The following is an 18,834-nucleotide window of genomic DNA, read 5'->3' on the forward strand; positions in this document are numbered from 1 at the left end:
TCTGAAACATTCTTGCCCAGATGAATGCATTTCCAGCCACTAAGAACATTTGGGAGCACAATCAGCTCCTTTTCTTCATTTCCTCCATGAGCTTAGTAAAAAAAAAAAAAAAGACCAGACTTTGGAACTGAATTGACTTGGGTTGAATCCTTCTTCTGCTGCTTTCTAGAACTGTGACCTCAGGCTAATTGCTTCATCTCTCCGAATTTCTTAATCTGAATAAGTCAAGTAGCCATATTTACCCAACCTAGATGTTGCACCAATTAAATGTTTTACAAAGTACCCTGTACACACCTGATATATAATAGACCTGCAAATAATTTTTCTACACTTTGCTTTTTTTTAGTTTGTTCCCAAATAGTGTCTACTCTCTTAGCATTCTCTCTCTCGGTGTTGCTGACATTGTCAGCACCTTAGTTTCATGTTGTATTATCACTTACCTATATCATTGCAACTTTTTGAAAAATATTTTCTTGCCTGCAACACTCAGCAGCCTCCTGTCCAACCTCCTTACTATGACCAGGATTCTTCCTAGGGCACTGGCATAGTCCTGAGATGGCACATGGCACACAGAAGAGATTTCAAATGCCCCATCTTGGTATTCAAGCTACTCCAAAACCTGATCCTTTCAATGTGTTAAAACCACTACTACATGTGCTTTAGTGCTTTAGACAGACTGGACTCTTATATAGACATTCTTTACTTTCCTACCTCCTTACCTTTGCTTACCCAATGCTCTTTGGGTGATGCCCATGTTTAGGCCACATGGCCACAGGATCTATTGTTCACCATTTAGTCAAACAGCACTAAGAGGACACTGCAGGGAGGTAACTTTATTTAATATGGAAATTATCTGCCAGGAACCTTTCCAAGTGTTTTGGAGTATTAACTCAGTCCTTGTAACAACGTTCTGAGTTAGATACTATTATAATCCTCATTCAAAAGATTAGGAAACTGAGAACCAACAAAAAACTTATGTCATGTATCCAAGATAATAATAAAGAGCTAGCAAACAGCAGAGCCAAGCTTTAAATACAGATGGTTAAACATAGCCTGTGCTCTTTAATTAATCACCACACCATCCCTCCTAAATGGTTGCTTCGTTGGCACCAAAGTAGGCAGCTGTAACTTAGGTTACCAGTTCAAGTGAGGCTCAACATCAAGAGTTGGGACCAAGATGTAAAGCCAAATGGATCAGGAATGACACATTGATGTGTGAGGAGGTTCAAGGTGGACAGTACAAGACAAGCAGACAGGAATTACATAAACCAACTTCAGGGGCTCATGACCGCTTTTAATACAGTGTTTGTGATTTCTGTTGTGCTCATGCCAGGAGTGGTTCAAGGATGCAGCACGGTCAAGTCCATCTCAATGGTCATCTGTGTGTCCCTGTCCCACATGAGAGATGAGCCTCCAAAGAAGAGGAATCATGTGTTCCTCACCTCTGTAGCCTCCACAGTACCTGGTATAGCATCTTTATTCAGTCAACAAATGTTTCTCAAGTGCCTTTCTGTGTTAGGGACACTGTAGGGTTTAGGAGCATTTCATGTTCCCTCCCTCAGGGTTGCTTCAGGGCTTTTTCTCTGATTTGACCCGTAAATTACATTTGTACAAGACATCTGATTACCAAGAATGTACTCCACGGTCTTTGCAGAAGATACACAAATAACCTTAAAACAGTGGGCTATCTGGAAATGAGTTAGGGCTGGGACTTAAAGAAACCACTCGGGGGAGTTTTAATTAGAACTGCAAATGCATCATAGATTCCTTGCCACTTGGTGAATCCAGCCTGATCCCAATAAAATCGCTACACAGCTTAATTACATGTGTTGTGCCTTAGCTTTCTCTGTATTCCCCCTGGAGTTGGGCAGAGACTCTAAATATAGTAAGTTTGCTGCTAGGTGATAAGTAATGCTAGTGAAAATTTTGTATCTGAATACTTTCTCTTTTTGTCTTTTGAAGTTTAAAGGTGTTTTCCTTGGGGGGACATTGGCTGTTAAAACAGAAGAGTCTGAGTTATTTGTCACAAGCCTCCGACTCTAGGATTTAACAATAGCAGAAAAAGTTTGAGGTAAGTGTTTTTATATCAAAAGCTTACAAAGTAATCTGTTTATTATCATTCTGTTTATTATCGACCATCAACCTAGGCATTGCAATGTTTTTGCTTCCACATGGGATAAAAAAGAGCTTTTTATTGCCATTTCCCCTAAATCATGTAATTATAGGGGCTTGCAAATTACCAGAACTGCTTTCTGACCTTGAGACAGAACTACATTTTAAAATTTCCCTGAGCAGCTGGGAATCTGTCCTGTTTTTACTTTTAGAGCAGACTGCACAACTACACCAGGAACCTGTTGTGTTTAATGGCTTGAGTCTTATTTCTAATCTAATCTTCTCTGTGACATTTCTTTCTCTTCCTCTCTTCAGTGGAGCTTGAGAACTGGGTGACTTTGGGTAATTACTTTGTGATGTCACTTCTCTATCTCAAGAAGAGACGTGAGAAAATTTAGGAAATTGAGTTAATGGAATGATACACCCCGCCCGGCATGTGCGGCCTTCCTGGCTAGTGAAGATACCTATATGAATATAGAGAAAAGTTATTGGGATGTATGGTGTAACTGAGCTTGGAGTATGAATATTTGAGATTGAGTCCTGGCTCTAACTCTTCCTAGCTATGTGGCTTTAAAGGAATATAATATAATCTTTATGGGGTTCAATTTCTTTATGTGTAAAACAGGATCATAATAACCCAACAGAGACATGTTTCAAACACTGTGAAATACTGTGCATGTATGAAACATGGCTGTTGTGTCCCAGGTATAAACCCCAAATCCTTTTCTATTTTGACTTCACCTTTATCGAAGAGATTATTTTTATCTTCTATTAAGAAGATCTAGGGGCACCTGAGTGACTCAGTCAGTTAAGCAGCCCACTCTTAGTTTCTGCTTAGGTCATAATCTCACAGTTCATGAATTTAAGCCCCACATTGGGCTCTGCACTGATAGTGTGGAGCCTACTTGGGATTCTCTCTCTCTTCCTCTCTCTGGCCCTCCCCCACTTGCCCACGTGCTCTCTCTCTCTCTCTCAAAATAAATAAATAATCTTTAAAAAAGATCTGAACAATATTCATTTTGGGATGAGAGCATAGTCATTTAGCCAGAATTCATTATTACTCAATTATCACAGAAGCATGGGAAATTATACTTGTTTGCTTATTTTCTTCATGAGGTTATAAGTTGTTTTAGGGCAGAATTCTGAATTCTGCCTTATTAATCTATATAGCCCCCATTATATGCACAACACACAGAGTAGGTATTTAGCAAATATTTATTGGAGTCAAAAGTTGCATGATTGAATTACTTATAATGCTATATATATTAGCTCATTTCCTAAAATGAGAGTTGATGTACCATTAAGTACCAGTAATTTCTTCCCATCTTCAAATGTGTAGAAAGATATTTTCCTTCCCGTCCTCCACATATATCATAAAAGAGATCCTTAATATTGAGTATGTAATACATCCCAAGTCTGTGAAATTCTTCTTTGCTTTGAAACCGTATGTTCATCTTAAAAGAGAGAAAAATTTGGTGACTGCACAAATTGGTAAATGAATTATTAGACAAAGAAATAAGATATCAAGAAGGAGATATTATTGAAAGAAGCAATGAGTATTGAAAGGCAAATATTTTACTCCAGGGACTTGGCTAAAGCATTTGAGAATCTTGGGGCCAATTATGTGAACTCCGGAGACTGTTGGGAGGGTAGTTACAGCTCTGTGGGTGCTGGAAAAGAATATGTCTTTTCTTTATACAAGCTTCCAGAACTAGTTCTCATGAATGCCTAAAATATTTGGTGTGGTGTTTTATAAAGTCATGTCAGGAGGTTTTTTTTTCCCTCGTTGCTTTTAAGAGAAACCATTGTCCTCTTGAGCTTCTTTTCAAACACAATTTGCTTCATGTTAGTGTTTGTTGTTGAATATTTGTAGCAACTTCATAAGTTCTTTTAAGCTTTTCAGTTTTGCTATATGATTTTAACCTGTTCCACTGAAAATGCAAATTGGCTAAAAAGGGTATAAATAAGAAAATTTTAGCCCTCCCCTTTTTTTTAAGTTGATCTTATTAAACTAGAGAACTACTTGAGTTCACCTTCAATGGTCCGGGGGAGGGAATGAATAAATACTTTCTCTCCTAAAGATCTTTGGAATTGGACATCCTATACATTTGGCCTAGATGGCTGGTGGTTGAAGAGCCTGGGGTGATCCCAGATCCCACCAACTAGGCAGTGCTTTTAGGATGGGCACAGGCTGTTCATGGCATTTGGGCTACACAAGACCACCCAGACCCAACTGTAGAAATTTACGATCAGTCCTAGAGACTCACTGCTACTTGTCATGAACAGAACCTTGTCCCATCTCACAGTACAGCACTCCAGGACCTTGATAGAAAATCCTCTTGCCATCCCTGGTATGGAGAATACTGACATAGTCCACATATGTGATTTGAATGACAGCTATTGTGTAAAGGAAAGATACATCCTAAGGGCCACTCCTTTCAACAGAGAGGACCTTGCGATTTGAGCCTGACCTCCAGAACTTTCAAACTCTTTTGAAAGTTCTAGATACATTCCTATTCTAAGTGCAAACCAGAGAAATAAGCCAGAGTGAAGCCATGTGACTGGGAATTAATTTGGAATCTATATCTCACTTCTGGAAAGATATGGTGTTAAATGTAATGCCCATCCTAGTAGGAGAAATGATATAAAATGTCTTCTGTCAATATTTGTTGTAGCCACTTTCTGACTTACTTTGGGAATTATCCTTTCAGCATGAATGAATTGAACTGAAATTACATCGATAATGAAAATAATTGATCATGGCAGTAGTTGTAAGAAAACAACTTCCAGCTCCTGCATTTACATATGCAAATATTGGGTTATGGTGCTCTTTGAGAAATGGTAATCAGGTTAAGGCTGACAAGGGCAGAGCCATAGTTCTTTGGGTCTGGGAGCTGTCTTTCCCCTGAAGGGTAGGTAATATCTTTCCTGATGCATTCATGAGAAGAGAAAACTCTTGAAGCAGAAAAACTGTAGGGGTGACTTCTAGGTAGATAAAGAGTTCTGTCTTAATTCTGGCTAGAAAATAAGGAATCTAGGTGTCTGGAGAAGTGGGCCCTACGGGCTGGGATTAACGAAAGACTTTTCCAGGTCGATGCAGAGAAGCAGCTAGGAAGGATGGACCATCTCCTGAGAGTAGAGTACAAGATGAGAGCCTCTGAACCACCTTGTTAGCTGTATTTTTTAGCTTTCTCTGTAATTGCTTAACTTTTCCGTTACACCTTATTTGAGAGTTACAGATTTGTTAGGCCTTAAAGATTACAAAGAGAAGAAATAGGTGAGAGAGTAGGAGATGATATCACAAAGCTTTAACAGCAGAGTGGTTGTAAAAAAATAATAATCAGCAAGAGACTCCCAGGAAGAAGAAGGGCAACTGCATGACTCACTCACTGTTCTCTCTACACTGACCCTTAGAAGGTGCTGAGTTTTACCAGATGAAAAAAGGTGACTTTACATTGCAGGTAGGATTGGAACACTTACCCTGTCTATGAATGAGATGTTTCCATAGCCAGGGAGGTTGCACAGACACAAAGAAGATTTAGGAGCCACCTTAGGGCATCCATAATACTTTGCATTTGAGTTTTACTTTAAGAGTAAATGCAGACATTTAGGAATAAAGAGTAGGAAAAAATCTGTCATAACACCAGAATGCTTATTGGCAACAAGCACCTATTTATTGGTCGGGAAAAACCCATATAATATGGAGAGGAAAGATCTCTCAAAAAAAAAGTGTTGATGGACAGATCAGAAGATCATGAGTGTTGGCCTTTATGGTAAAGTTTCTAAGAATGCTATCAGTAGAGAAAGGTAGCTGGCATACAGGTCAGCCTCTACCTGGCCCCCAGCGAATCCCACTTTCTGGTATTCACAGCTTTGTGTAGTCCCCTCTTGCATTGTACCAAGATTGGGCTGTGTGACACATAGTATACAACAGGAAGTGATGATATGTTCCTTTTCAAAATAGCCTATGAAAAGGTTTTGGCTTCCATTTTAGGAGACTTTCTTTCTTTCTTCCTTTCTTTCTCTTCCTTCCTTCCTTCCTTCCTTCCTTCCTTCCTTCCTTCCTTCCTTCCTATCTCTCATGGATCAGTTTATCTATGGGAAGTCATGCCATGAGCAGCCCAATGGAGAGGCCCATGAGGTAAAGAACTGAAGTTACTTTTCAGGAGCCACAAGAATAAACTTGAACGCAAATCTTTTAGCCCCAGTTAAGTCTTCAGAAGCTTCACCCCTAACTGATACTGTTACTGCAGCCTCGTGCAAGATCCCATGCCAGAATCATCCAGCTAAGTCAGTCCAGATTCCTGACCCTCAGAAACTATGTGAAATAATAATGTTTGCTGTTTTAAGCTGCTAAATTTTGGGATGAATTGTTACACAATGATAGATAATGAAGTCATGGCAGTATAGAGCCAAGAAGTCTAGAAGGAATGTTAAATTGAGAAGACAGATTCAGATCTTACCAACATCCCAGCTCATTCTCAGCAAATCTTCGGATACCATGGACTTGGGGTTGAATACTAGTTAAGTGTTAAGATGGTAGTTTAGCTTGTCCTCATTAAATCTTCCAACAAAGTGGGGAGGGAATAGCTTCTCTGGACAATGGAAACTGAACTGGAGAGGACCAAGTGGATCAGTGTCCAGGCAGAGAGAAGCTTGCAGGAATCTATTCAATCTATTACCAACATGGAGGAGAAATAGGTTAGTGGAGAAACTTGCTTTTTCACAAATCTTCTGCACCAAAGGGGGGAGGAGAATGACCATTCAAAACAAGAAGAGCTTCACCTTGTTTTCAGACATCACTTGAGGAAGTGGGGTCTGAGAGCGAGGCATTCATGGTGAGCCTTTCCAAGTGATCTTTCCGCCTTCTGGGAAAAGGGAGAACACAGAAGGCTGTGAATATCCTCCTATCAGAGGGAAGCATATTCTGAAAAGGAAATTTTAAAATCCCAACTCTGAGAAGTCATTCTCTTATTCTGATTTAACAAATTTCTTTGTTAAACTTCCATATGAGTGACGTGAGCAAAATACCAACTTGGTCTATAAGTCTTGCTCTAAGGAATCTATCCAGCTGAACAGAAGTAGTTGGGGGAGGAGGAGAAGTAACTTTAGAAAAAATTGCCTGACAAAATCAACCTCAGCATAAGTATGTGGCATGCCCTTGGAAAACTAACAGCCCTATGATAAAATAAGAACTGGTTGAGAACAGGGCAGTTAGTGACTGGGTCCTAAGCGGTCCAATGGATCCCAGGTGACTAGCTGTCATCATGGTAGTAGACTGGCTCTAAGATCTCAGTTAAAAGACACTAGGTAAGGAAAGCCTCCCACACTGAAGTGAGAGGAGCAAATCTTTCTGAAGCCTTCCCTCTTGGAGAGGCTGATAAAATAGTGAGAGATAAATTGGAGGGGAGAGAGGAAGACATTGAAGATTGATTCTGCCAGTTCCATTTCCAGTGAAAGCTTATTCCAGCAAGAGATAAGGGAAATTGAAAAATGAGACACTACATAACAATCTGTAGGCTCTTCCAAGAGGGTAAGCAAATAATGGGAGAGTTGGGGATAAGTGTCCTTCTGGCACCAAAATGTGAATTCTGGACTTATTTTTATTAAAGAAAGTGTCACATATTACAGGATTCCTCATCTGTTTTTCACATTTGCTAGCCAATAATTTACTTGGACTACAGACAAAGTAGTTGATTCTATTGTAGAACAATGTGAGTGACACATGTTAAATGGGAAATAAAAAGTAGGTTACAAACAGTATATGAAATATAACTCTACTTTTGTTTTCTAAAAGCATGTATGTTAGAGAAAAAGATGCTCAATATCACTAGTAATTAAGAATGCAAATTAAAACACAAATGAGAGGGGTGAGTGACTGGGTAACTCTGTCAGTTAAGCCTCTGACTCCTGATTTCAGCTCATGACATGATCTCATGGTTCCTGAGTTTGAGCCCTACCTTGGGTTCCACACTATAAGTGCAGAAGTTGCTTGGGATTCTCTCTCTTTCCCTCTCTCTCTCTCTGCTCCTCCCCTGCTCATGCTTTCTCGGTCTCTCTCAAAAATAAATAAACTTAAAAAAATAAATAAAATAAAGCACAAATGAGATGTCACTATACATCTATTAGTATACCTAAAGGTTTACTGTTGTTTTTTAATGCTACAATACAAAGTGCTGGCAAGGTCTAGAGCACCTAGAACTCTCAGTCATTGCTGGTGGGAATGCAGCCAAAAATTAGTTTGGAAGTTTGACTTTATATAGGTGTTTTTTTTAATTGTATAAAATTAGGGGCATTTTTATACTTCATTTTGTAAAATTTATAAAGTATGAAGTTTTACTTTATGAAGTTAAACACATCATGTTATATGGCTCCATTTATAAGGCATATTGGAAAGGCAAAATTACAGGGGCAGTACATACCTCAGTGGCTTCAGTGGTGGGGCGGGGTGAGATTGACATTAAAGGGGTGCAGATGGTTTATGTGGGTGCTGGAAGAGTACTACATCGTGATTGCTTGGTAGAGACTATACTGACTTTCATTTTTAAAACTTATATTTTGGGGCACCTGGGTGGGTGGCTCAGTCGGTTGCACATCTAACTTTGGCTCAGGTCATGGGTTCGAGCCCAGCGTCAGGCTCTGTCCTGACAGCTCAGATCCTGGAGCCTGCTTTGGATTCTGTGACTCCCTCGCTTTCTGCCCCTCCCCCACTCATGCTCTGTTTTTCTCTGTCTAAATAATAAATAAGCACAAAAAAATTAAAAAATAAATAAAACTTATTTTTCTTATTAAAATGATTATATATTTTATAAATACAAAGAAGTAGAAAGAAAAAATTAAATCATCCTTTCTCTGTACATTCTGTAAGTTTTGATAAATACATGGAGTTTTGTAAATGCTACCTGAATCTAGCTTCATAAATGCCATTCTCCACACAGAACTAGAGATCCTTAGAAAAATTTATTCCAAAGCTCAGGCAGGAAAAACACTTAATTGCACCAGAATGTTAGGATTTACTCTAAGAAAGAAACAATGACGGGCCTATATCAAAAGGACATAGGAGACAGACATAAAGGATTCCCCACTGACCAAATCTTGGACAATTTAGTGATCAAAATAAATATGGATACTAATGGACTAGCCCCCTGAATAAAATAAAAATCCAAGAGCCCATACTGACATACATACATAAAGGAAAACTCTTTCTTCCAGTAGAAGGCCAACTCATTAAATATAGAGGAAATAAAGGAATTAAAAAAATTTCAATGAATGCTAAAGCAAATCTGTCAGACTTTTCTTAGGAGCGAGATATTTTCTTAGTTTCACTTAAGAATACCACCCTAATCAAGTGATCGAAATTAATATTATCAGTAGTATGTGCCTCAATATGACTGATGCAAAATGAAGGACATACATCACCTCTGTGAGTTTCCTGACCAAAATACATAGCTAAGTATGAGGAAACAATGGACAAACTCAGGCAAGGGAAGAGCCGTATTTGTTTATAATAACAAGGCTAAGGAAAGCATAGAAAGGTGGAGATACTATTTCAGATTAGAGGTGACAAAGAGACATAACTATTACATGCAATGTCTACTTTTGGATGTGATCCTTAATTGGGAAAAAATAGAAATAAAATCTTACAGGACAATTGATAAAATCTGAATATGAACTATGGATTAGATGATAGTATTAAATCTATGTTAAATGTTCTGATTTTGATCATGAGAAATATAATGAAGTATTTAGAAAAGTCAGCATGATACCTCCAATTAATTCTTACCTGCTTCAGAAAAAATATATATTCAGTGTAGATGGATAGGATGATAAGGCAAAGGGCGATATGTAAAAATATTAGTGAAGCTGCATAAAGGGAGACCCATTGATTATTGCAACGTTTGCAAGTTTTAAATGAGGCCAAACGAAATTATACAAAATGATGGTAGGGTTGTGCTGGAGTTGATCTATAGCGGTCATTTGCTCCCAGTGAGAAAGCAGAGATGTAACCTGAGTTTTTAGAACTGTTTCAGGGAAGTTGCCAGAGTATTTATAGGAACTCTAGATGCTTCTTATATCTGGTGGAATCTTTATTTAGCACCACTAGTTTCATATGTAGTTGTACATCCCTATGGAAACTTAATGGGGCCCATATTCAACTGGAACATGCTGGGTTACTGCTTTGTTTATATACCCTTCCCCCCAATTTTCCATATACTTTGCTATTCAATACAATGTTTTTAGGTGATTTATTGGCTTAGCATATATACTCTCTACAAACCCAAATCCCCTATTACACTGTAGTTTGCTTGGTCTTGAATCTGTAAGACGTAAATGAGGCCAGAAGATGTGTGGGGATGTTAGCCAGCTGAAAAACGCTGTGAGAGCATCAAGGCTGGAGTCCCTCCAGAACTGGCTGAGGGGACATGTGGGAGCTGTATGGACTCTTCTTAACCCGTAAGTACCATCACCTGCTCCTCCAGACTCAAAGCTTTGTACTACCTCAAGCAATGAGGAAAGATCAGGGACTAAAATAAATAAAAATAATTTTGCATTAAAACTTGACATTAGCATGGTGTAATAGAGATAAAGCAGAATTTGGTATCAAAATAACTGGGGATTCAAGTTTGCCAAGCCACCCCTTCTCTCTGTCTCCATTTTTTATCTATAAAAGGGCGCACCTTCATGTTTTTGGAGGTGAGAGATCTTATACAACAAAGAAAGCAAACAAAAAGCGATAACCATAAAGGAAAAGATTGATAAATTGGACTGCATTAAAATTAAGAATTGTTCATCAGAAAACACAATGCAGAAAGTGAAAAAGCAAGCCATATTTATTTTTAATATAAATGACAAAGCACTCGTATTTAAAATATATTAAGAACTCCTACCAATCAATAAGAAAAAGGCAGGTAACTCAATAGAAAAAAAATGGGCAAGTGATTTCAATAGATACCTTAGAAGGAAAGATATCTACATGGTAATAAACACATGAAAAAGGGGTTAATCCCACTGGTAATAACCAAAGAAATGCAAATTAAAGTGAGATAGTATTATACACCCAACAGAAAGTATGAAATTAAAAACCAAATAGCAATATTCTAATGAGTAGCCAGAACAAGAATAATTCTATGCTGTTGAATAATCAATTAGTATAATCAAATGAAAGCAATTAGACATTCTCTAATAAGTACATTGTTTGTGACCCAACAATTCCACTAACAGATATATTTACCCTAACATATGTGTATGTACACTCTAGAACACAAGTAGAAGAAAGTTCACAAATGCATTATTTGCATTAGCCAAAACCTGACAACAATCCAAGTATCCATCAATAGTAAAGGAATAAATAAATTGTGGGATATTTTTTCAATGAAAAATGAAAATACTTCATTGCAATGAAAATGAGTGGACTACAGGTGGAAACAATGTCAATACATTTCAAAAACATTATCTTGTGTGAAACAAGCCAAACTGGAAAGAATACACAGAGTACAATTCTGTTTATACCAAGTTAAACAAACAAACATTACAGTGTTTAGGGAAGCATTAGTGGGTGGTAAAGAAAAGCCAGGAAGTGATGGCCATAGAGGTGGTGGTTCCCTGTGGGGTACAAGATGGTGTGAGAATTGAGGAGGGCAGAAGGGATTTGGGGGCGCTGACAATGATTTGTGGCCTGGAAGTGTTTCCACAGTTGATTATCTTAATTCCTTCAGTTGTACATGTTCTGTGTACTTAACTTTATGTTCATTATATTTCATAATTAAAAAGATTAACTTATTGTAAAGGTCTTAATTCTATCAGCCCTACCTGCATCAAATATCTATTACAAGTCAAGTCCGAGATGTAAAGGCATTTTAAAATTATGTAACCATATCTCTGTACTATTGTTATTTTTAGTAATAACAATAGGTAATTACTTATAAAGAACCAAAGAGCCATTCTTAACAACGTAAGTACTAGAATAGCATATCTTCAATTGCAAAATCACATTTCTAAAGGTATAATGACTACTAGCCGAAAGTTCTGTTAAAATAAATTCATCCTGTCTAGACCAACTCAGCATCAAAAGTGAAAACAGATGACTTAGCTATTTCCTTTTCTTTTAAAATATGTCTAGTAATGCTCACTGATACAACATTGGGGCTAAATATGTGAAGATTTAGTCAGAAAGCTCAGGGTAAGAATTGAAGACTAAGGAAGAAAGTTTTAATTGAAGATCTAGAAACATTACTAAAAGTATTATGTTTCTTCTGGCTTCTTGTGTACAGCTGATGTTTATTTTAAACACTTACTATTATTATTGTTAACATCTATAAGAATAATAAGAAGAAATACTATAAATGCTGAATTTCAGAGAATGTTTTATTTAATATCATTCATTTTGTGAACTTAGGATCTACCATGTCTTCAATCTGTTACCTATTATTATTAATAAATTATTAATACATTACTTTCATAATACTGTTTTCTCTTCAGTGATTTAGTGACATATATAAACACAGGAGCTTTTATGGAAAAAATTACTTGTATATCTCTTAAAGTTTTATAGTATAACTCTTGGAATAATCCTCAACTTCCCCCTTCTCTCCCTCCACAACTAATCAGCCACCTGGTCCTTTTGATTGTACTTTTGTTTCTTAAAAATCTCTGGATACTGTATTTTCTTCCTTCTCACTAGAAATGGGTTTAAGTCTCTCCCAGGGGCTATTGAAATGACCTCCCAACTGGCTCTTCTGCTTCCAGTCCCTCTCCACAAATTCATTCTTCACATGAAACGTTTTCTGAAACACAAGATTCTGTCATGTCAGTTCCTCTCTTTGAGATCTTTTTTTTTAAATTTTTTTAACATTTATTTATTTTTGAGAGAGAGAGACACAGAGCGTGAGCGGGGGAGGAGCGGAGAGAGAGGGAGACACAGAATCTGAAGCAGGCTCCAGGCTCTGAGCTGTCAGCACAGAGGTTGATGCAGGGCTCGAACCCATGAACTATGAGATCATGACCTGAACTGAAGTCGGCCACTTAACTGACCAAACCACCCAGGCACCCCTCTCTTTGAAATCTTGATGGCTTTTTCAGCTTCTGGTTTCATCTCTTGCCACCAATCCTTCCCCTACATCCCCAGGAACTCCAAAATATATTACCTCGAACCATGGGCATTGGCCCAACCCAGACTTCCTGTGCCTGGGTAAGCTTCCCATTTCTCTCCATTGGCACACAATAGGCATTTAGTAAGGGTACATTGACCCTGAGGCTGTTAGACCTGTATGGAGATATCTGACTCCCCTGGGCATTTAATTGCCTTCTGCTTTGGGCTCCCAGAGCAACTTGTCCCTTTTGTGATTACGGTTTTGTAACTCTTTATTCTCTACAAACAGTAGCCTATTTTAATGACCGTTGTAACAGACTAGTACCTAGCATATGTCAATGCTCAGTAACATGTAACTCTTTCTCCGCCCCCTGTCTCCCATCCTGAATCTTTGTGGGCCATAAAAACAACAGTAGCAAATGAATAAGGAAACTCCTTTGAGAGAGCAGGCAATGGCTGCTGCTACGGGAGAACTGATTCTTTCATTTCAGCCTTTATATTGTATGGATATTCAGTAAATAACAATGAGATGTTTCCTCTGCACCAGTTACTGTACCAGGTACTGGGACACAATGAATCCCAATCCTGTGTTCATGGCACTCTATACCTGGTAGAATAATGGAGCTATCATGATTCAGTCTGAGAACAATAATTTCCCATTTGCCTTCACTCATAGGAGATGCCTGGAATACCCCATTGAGAAAAGATCAGCTTTTCTTTTTTTATCCTAGCTTTTAAAATAGCTCCTTTCATCATAAATGCTCATAAAAGCATTTCTCAGCTTCTCTGTCACTTGACCTGAGGTTTTCAAAGTATCCCCTGAAGAATCTGATTTGAAAAAAGAAATCTTCAGTTGTGATGATGTGAAATTGATCCTCAGTCACATGTTCTCCTTACTCAGACAGCAATATTAACCACCATCCTATTAAGTGGCGCCAATTATGTTTGAGAGCCCATCATGTGTCCATGGTGGGAGCTAGTGCCGTTTGAATGAAATCCTTCAGATTTACAGGCCTTGTGGAGAGTAAATAATCACAGACCATTAAGAAAGCTTTACTCTTTGCAATCAGTTCTAACGATGCACTGCACAAGATCTGATGTGAAACTATTCTTTTTGGTTAAGAAAATAATTTTCTTCTTTTCTAATACAACTCATGTCATATCTTCTTAAGCCCTAACAAAAAGACTTTAAGGAAAATTATTAAACATACACGTTAAATTCTCATATTACAGACCAGGTTGAGATAAAAGCCAAACATTCTCATTAATGACATTCCTATGCATGTCATTCATAGATGACCAACTTTCCAAGATTTAAAGTTGATAAAATCCACGTAACGTTATAAATATGTTGATATAATTTAGCCTACCTTCAAGGAAAAGTGAGTTAACAGCCAACTTCATATATTTCCTCCCATTGCCTAAAATTCTCTTCATTTTGTCACTTTTTCTAATCTTAAACCAATTCAAGTTTTATTTCAGTGAACAAGTTCCATGTTGATAATACGGATGTTCCAAGGGGTCCAGTTATTTTCAGCTTAGTGTGATACAGCATCAGATCAGTTGTCTCCTGGAAAAATTTTAGTGAAAATTCGCATGAAATAGATTTTTCCCTAGAATCTAGTTGAAAATAGAGGCAGTCAGATAATTGCAGTTTTAATGAATAACGAGCTAAAAGAAGTAGTAGTGTAGAGGGAGGAGTACTGTAAAGAGTAGATTGGGGTTGCTTCGGTGGCTCAATCAGCTGAACATCTGACTCTTGATTTCGGCTTAGGTCATGATCCCGGGGTGGTGGGATTGGGCCCCACATTGGGCTCCATGCTGAGCATGGAGCCTGATGGAGATTCACTCTCTTTCTCCCTCTGCCCCTGTCCCCTTTCCCCTGAAAAAAATCTTAAAAAGCAAAGAGTAGATTAGATGGATTCTAATGAGGGGACTTGGGTACCAAAGGAAAACATGAGAATATCCAGTACTCAGAGGAAAGGTGATTAGTGAAACTGCTTTTAGTGGCAAGTAGCAGAAAACTTCAGATAAAATCGGCTTACACAGCAGTCAAATAGACCACATAGAATTCAGCCACATTTCTCTGTAATCTCTTGCCTTTATCTTTCTCTACATGTCGGCTTCATCTCCAGCCTACTAGCAAGAAGGCCATAACAAGTCAAGGTGCCAGCGCCTGACCCAGCACAACAGTGTCCACAGCAAGATGGACTCTCTATTCCTGTGTCGTGAGACCACTAAGCCTCTCCCCAAAGCCCCCAGGTAAGCTCCCCCAGTATGCCGTACTGGTTGAAATTATGTCATCAACAAGTGCCTATATTAGTCTCTGACCAGGGGAATAGGAATGCCACGATTGCATTAGATCCATCAGAAGTTAGCCCCTGAAACTATAGGTGGGGCCAATATCCCTTTAAGCACCCAGCTCCTAGAGGAGGATGGGTACCTAAATAAGGGTTCTATGAGGTCAGAAAAGAACAAGAAAATTGGTTATTAATCATGCAACCAGTGTCTGTTACAAGGAGCGAAGGATACATGATTCTATGAAGTGGAAGACAGAAGGCTCCAAATACGCAGTTCATAAGCTTCAAGGTTTTACGTAGAGCTGAACTCTGGTTTTAAATATATCTTTAACTAATATCTGTTATTATCGTATACCAGTCACAGCTACACCTGTCAGTAGATATTTTCTATTTACCAAGGAACCATTAATAGAAGCAGTTTATTAATGTAATTATTGGGTTTACTACCTAAGGCATTATGCTTCCTTTTCCCAACCAAAGCTAGTATATGACAACTATTTTTTGTAATAATGATTTCACAGATAAAATACAACATGACTCGTGTAATATAATGAAATTTACTTTGATATGTGCATGGATAGCTAAAGCTTTATGATTTAGTACTGAGAGGGAATTGTATGTTTATGTTGTTTAATTTACTATTTAATGTATAGTCATTAGTTGCATTTTCTAGTGTTCTGGTATCATGTCTGTTATTTATTCATCCATTTATTTATTCAAATAATATTTATTATCTACATATTTTATGTCAGGCATTAGTCAAAACTCCAAGGATAGAAGTTTGACAAAAAGAAAAAGAGCTCTCATGAACAAATGGATTTTTTGCTAAGTAGGCTTAGAAGATTTAATCTCTTAAGAGATACCCATATTTTAAAATTCATCCAAATGAAAACAATTCTTGGAAGAAGGAAGAAGCAAAAAAAAAAGCCAAATTTTCATCAAAAGGAGAAATTGATGCATTAGTAATAGTGTGTTTTAAGAATTATTATTTTTTAAAGCCTCTTGTGGATGTGAGTTTGCATTTTGGAGGAAGCTATTGGGAAACAGAAGGCTCACTCGGTCTCTGTGGCCTTATCTCCATAGAGGGTAAACAATGTGCCCAAACTGATGACATCATCTACCATTACACCTTTGCAAATAGTTGTCTCATTATCAAATGTGAATAGAAAAATGAAAGGGGGGGGACTCAAAGAGTCTAGCAACAAAGCATACATTTTAAAGAATCATATTTGTGTTTCATAAAATGTAGGAATTTTGACTGTCAAGATCATGATACAGGAGCTGTTTTTTAACAATTAGATAATTTATGCAACTCCCTAGTGTTTCCTACAATATTTTATATACAACATTTGCTTGAATATTTTATACTGAGATAAATTAAAAGAATTTAACCCTCACTGTCCATTTGTAAGACTTTCATATGAAGTCTGTTTCTTCTTATTTGGGAGAAAATTCAAAGTGAGACCCTAAGGGCCAAAACAAAAATACAATTTTGAAACTACTCTCAACTGAAAATGCATTCAAATGACAATTTCTATTTATATGCAAAAATCTTGAAGTTACCCAACATGAAAGCAGGAAAAAATTATGTAAACTTACAAGAAATAGAAGTGCATCCTTCATATCTGATTCAGTTCAATCCAGTTTGATTAAATAAATATGGTGCCAAAGCCCGGATGAAGGTTAATGAGGGCATGACTGACTACACCAGCAGTGAGAACAGCCAGACAATTGAGCAACGTCGCTGCACAGGATAAAACACAAGCTCCTTCGCGTGACATGAAAGGCCCTTCACAGCCTGCTTGTGATTGCCTGCGTTGCTTCATCTTTTGCCAGACTACCCATGTTCCAGCCCTCGAACACCCCCTGGGACCCCCCACAGCCTCCACAGCTCCCCAACTTCCCCCTCAGCATTTTATTTTGAATATTTTCAAGCTTAATGTTTCAGGAATGTTACAGTGAGCACCTGTATGTCCACAACCTAAATTTTATCAGTAATATTTTATTGTATTTATCATGTCTCCACCCATCTTCCTATCCCTCTATCCATCAAAGGAAATTGCAGTCATCAGCAGTCTTCCCCCTAAACACCTCAGCATATATGTTCATTAACAAGATATCAGTACTTATTTATGGCCTTTTATTTTTCTGTTGAGGTAAAATTTACTTTTGGTAGTAAAATGTACAGATCTTAAGTATACCATTCACTGAATTTTGACCAGTGCCATGTAATATAAATCCCTATTGAGACATAACATTTTCCCATCATTCCAAGAATTTCCTTCACACTCTTTTTTAGTTGATTCTGGCTCAGCCTTCCAGAGGCAACCGCTGCTCAATTTTTTTCCACCAGAGATCAGTTTTTCCTGTCATAGAACTTCACGTAAATAGATACATCCATATACTCTTCTCTTGCCCAGCATACTGTTTGCGAGTGTAGCTGAGTGTGTACAGTAGTTCATTTCCTTTTCATTGCTGAATAGTATTCCACTGTATGGATATGTCACAATTTGGTTATCCATTTTCCTATCGTCAAAAACCTGGGCTGTTTTGAGTGTTTGGCTATTACAAGTAAAGCTTCTATGAACATTCTTGGACAAGTCTTTATTTAGACATATGCTTTAATTTCTCTTGGGTAAGTATTAGTGGAATTACTGAGTCATAAGGTAGGTATACATTTAAATTTATAACTAATAGCCAATTTTCTTTTCACAGTAGTTGTACTATATTACACTTCTCCACCAACATATAAGAGTTCTAGTTGCTCCACATAACTATCAACATTCAGTTAAGATTTTAACCATTTTTTATTTTAGCCATTCTGGGTGTGTAGTGTCATCTCATATTTTTTAATTTGCATTTCTCTGTTTACTGATAATGTTGAGTTTTTTTTCACATGCTCATTGGATATGTCTAGACTTACTTTTGTGAGGTGTCCAAATTGTTGCCTTTTTTTTAAGAATTCTTTTAAAGTTTATTTTGAGAGAGATATGGTGCACAAATGGGAGAGGCAGAAAAAGAGGGAGAGAGAGAATCTGAAGCAAGCTTCTAGTTTTCAGTGCAGAGCCCAACATAGGGCTTGAACCCATAAACCATGAGATCACAGTATAGGCTGAAATGAAGAACTGGACGCTTAACCAACTGAGCCATCCAGGCACCTTTTCTTGCCCTTTTAATTGAGTTGAAGGAGTTCATTATATATGTTGGTTACGAGTCCTTTGTCAGATGTGTTTTTGAAATGTTTTCTCTGCTATGTGGCTTACCTCCTTATTTTCCTAATGATATCTTTTTTAAGGAAAATTAATTAATTAATTAACATTTATTATTATTGAG

General features: G+C 37.6%; 1 long non-coding RNA gene across 1 annotated transcript in view; it reads left to right on the plus strand.

Moving 5' to 3' along the window:
- Positions 1–1,974: 1,974 nt before the first annotated feature.
- LOC115303486 overlaps positions 1,975–18,834 on the plus strand; it is a 30,803-nt gene continuing 13,943 nt past the window's right edge. Inside the window, exons 1-2 of the long non-coding RNA XR_003914082.1 lie at positions 1,975–2,071; positions 15,337–15,463. This is a non-coding gene — a long non-coding RNA (uncharacterized LOC115303486). The remainder of the gene's footprint in view (positions 2,072–15,336; positions 15,464–18,834) is intronic.

This window comes from Suricata suricatta, chromosome 10, assembly GCF_006229205.1.
Source record: "Suricata suricatta isolate VVHF042 chromosome 10, meerkat_22Aug2017_6uvM2_HiC, whole genome shotgun sequence".
Taxonomy (NCBI): domain Eukaryota; kingdom Metazoa; phylum Chordata; class Mammalia; order Carnivora; family Herpestidae; genus Suricata; species Suricata suricatta.